The following is a 3,440-nucleotide window of genomic DNA, read 5'->3' as shown; positions in this document are numbered from 1 at the left end:
CTGTGGGGGAAGGGAGGGGCTGGGAGAGGACCATGGCAGGGTCAGGAGTGTGCTGTCGCCCCGGCAGGGAAGCAAGACTCCTTGCAGGTTGCAGAGTTGCCCTTTGACTGTACCAGAACATGTGGCGACATGCAGTGAAGCTCAACCGCAATGTAATGTGTAAGTGTCCAAAGAAGGACCTTCTTGGCTGAGAACACATAAACTGACTCCCACAGGGCGTGAGGGTGATGGGGCTTTTGAGCCTCCAAAGGGCTCCAGCTTTGGCACGGAACGCTTGTGTCTCCTGTGACGTGGGGGCGGGGAGCTCGTTCTCTCGTTCACACCGCTTTCCCTTTTCTTGCTAGATTTGTGGAAAGGTAAGGACTGTCCTTTGTCCAAGCCTAGGAGTTAAGAACACCCAGGGCCCTTCCCCCGCTGCACGGCGTCCCTGAGTGTGCCCCTCCTGTCCCATGTGTGCGTGCCCAGCACAGTCCCCTGCCCTGGGCCGAGTTCCCCAGGGTCTCACCCTGTTGCACCCGTGTGTTAGGGGCCAGATGCCCGGTCGCAGGTGAACCCTGGGAGGGCCGCCCTGGCGGGAACGTCACGAAGCCGGACGTCTCACACGCCCTCTGTCTCTGGCCGCCGCGGCCACAGCTCTGAGCCTGAGCAGCCTCCGGGAGCAGGTCCAGGGCTCACTCCGCCCAGCAGCCCTGGGCCCACGCCTCCCGGGGTGCCCTCCTGTCTCCTGCAGGGGCCGGGCTCTGCCTCCTCCGCCCCCTGCCCCTCGTCTAGTCTAACCTCAGCTCAGAGCACGTGCCCTTGCACCGTCAGAGCGTGTCTGTCCTGTGAACACGCCACCGCCGTCCGCTGCTCCGCTGTGCCCCTCGGGCCCTGAGTTGCTTCTGATTTCTGGTTCCTGTGAGTGCGGCCGCCAGGAGCACTCCCTGCTCTGCTCCTTGGGGGACAGGCGAGCATCTGCAGGGCCCCGGGCGCCGCCTCCCAGTCGCCGCCCCATCGCCAGCAGCGCCGGGCAGGCCATGGCCACCTGCAGGGCGCGTGTCAGAGCCTGTGCTTCAGGCCACGGTGACAGGCCTGGCGCCCAATCCCCCCCGCACCTTGCAGATTCCTCTGGGGTTTCTGGTTGATCCACAGGGCTCGCTCTAGATTCTGGAGACCAGCAGCGTAGGTTGCACTCAGGAGACACCTTGTCCACCCCACAGCCACCTTTTCACTCCTTAAATGATACTTTTGGAGGAACAGAAGCTCCACATTTTAATCTGGGCCTGTTTCAGAATCTTCTGCTTTGGGACAGTGGTTTTGTGTACCACGTACAGTTTTTCCCACGCAAGGACATCGGATGTTCTTAAGCATCACCCACCTGGGGCTTAATGGCCTCGCCTCCTGCTGCCGTCGGCACCTGAGTGAATTCTCGTTTCTCGCCGTGTGTCTAGTCAGTAAGCCTGTCTCCTTTCTTGGAGAACGTTTTCTTCCCTCTTTTCCTGCAGGACCACCTTGCCGTCCACACCGTCTCCGCCTTGCGGGTGGGTGGGTAGCTTTCTTCTGCCCCGTGGTTTATTCTCTGTCCTAGACCAGGACCACACACCACTTCATTTCCAGAACTTCCCATCAAGTCTCAAAACTGCTGAGCAAATCCTCCACCTGTTCTTCCTCCGAGATGGCTAGTTAATTCACGATCTTTGGCCGTTTCGTTTGCTTTGCATTCAGCTTGTCTCACAACCCAGACCAAAAAAAAAGTGTAGGAAGTTCTGACTGGATTAAGTGAAAGCTGTGGGTGGATCTGGGGATAACGGGCGTCTTTGTGCTCAGACTTAGTCCGTGTTCGTGATGCAACTATTCTCTCGGTGACGTGTCGACGGTCCTGCACAACTTTTGTTAAATTGATCCCTAGGAAATTGATTTCCTCACATTATTTTAAATGATGTATTTCTAAACACTGTTATTGTCTGGTTTTGCTGCTTCATGGAAATAAAATAGATTTTTGTATGTTCACCATGTAGGCAGGAATCTTGATGAACTTACACTGATGCTGAAAAGTCTCCCAGGACCCCTCCGACGCTGTGTGTGCACAGTCATGGAGACTGCAGCGGTGGCAGGTCCACTTCTGCCTCCCGTGTTTGTGCCGCTCTGTCCTTGTCTCACCACACTGAACAGAGGCGAACAGAAGTGGCGACAGCAGGCAGGCATCCTCCCCTTACTCCAGCTTGAAAAGAAACATTTTCAGTATTCACATATTTTTGTAGTTTTTTGTAGGTGCCCATTATCAAGGGCTTCCCTGGTGGCTCAGATGATAAAGAACCCACCTGCAGTGCAGGAGACCGGGGTTCAATCCCTGGGTCAGGAAGATCCCCTGGGGAAGGGAATGGCGACCCACTCCAGTATTCTGGCCTGGAGAATCCCATGGACAGAGGGGCCTGGTGGACTACAGTCCATGGGGCTGTAAGGAGTAGCACGTGACTGAGCAAGTAACACACCATCCATTACGAAGTTGAGAAATGTGTTTCCTTTTCTGATTTGCTAAGAATTTTTATGATGAATAAATGCTAAATTCCATCAAATGATTTTCATTTGTGTGTACACCATGTGTCAGTCACTCTCTGCAACCCCATGGGCTGTAGCCCGCCAGGCTCCTCTGTCCATGAAATTCTCCAGGCAAAAGTACCGGAGTGGGCTGCCATTCCCTTCTCTGGAGGATCTTCCCCACCTGGGATCAAACCTGGGTCTCCCTCACTGCAGGTGGATTCTGTATCATCTGGGCCAGCAGGGAAGCCCATGGGCACCACACACACACACGCGCGGTCTGTATACACACGCGTACACAAACATGCACGTCTGCACGCGGCCGTCCGTGTACACTGTGCACACACGCATGTTTGTGTACATGTGTGTACACACGCGTTTACACCACATCTAGGTGTTTTCTTTGGGGGATTTCTGATCCAGGAGTTCTTTAATCTTCCCTGCTGTAAAACTGATCCACTGAGTTCTGAATTTTAGTTGTTAACCTTTTCAGGGCTAGACTCTATGTGTTCTCTTTTCAAAGCCGCTTCCTGCATTCTCACAGCCGCTGTTCTCTTCTGGAATTCCTCATCCCGCCCTTCCTCTTTGCACATGGCATGCACCACCCATTTCTTCTGCACACAGCACATGCTGTTACTTTGAATTAGTGTCCAGTTGAGTCCAGTATGGAGAGTGGAGCCTCTCGTTTCTGTCTCCGCTTGTCTCTGCAGGCTCTTGGCACTTCCCCTGTTAAGCTCGGCTGTTTCTTTACCGTGTGTGGATACGGTGATCTAAAGATGTCACAGAAATGTCTCTGTCTCCAGTGGGAGTCTCTTCCTCTGGAGTGGGTGTGTCCAGCGGTGTTTGGAGCACCAGCGATCCAGGGCTCCCAAGTCCATGTTGTGAGTTGAGAGGAGCCCAGTTGGCGGCCCTTGCTGGCTGCC

Source organism: Bison bison, unplaced genomic scaffold (assembly GCF_000754665.1).
Source record: "Bison bison bison isolate TAMUID 2011002044 unplaced genomic scaffold, Bison_UMD1.0 scf7180017864377, whole genome shotgun sequence".
Lineage (NCBI taxonomy): Eukaryota > Metazoa > Chordata > Mammalia > Artiodactyla > Bovidae > Bison > Bison bison.
Note: the sequence above shows the minus strand (reverse complement) of the source record.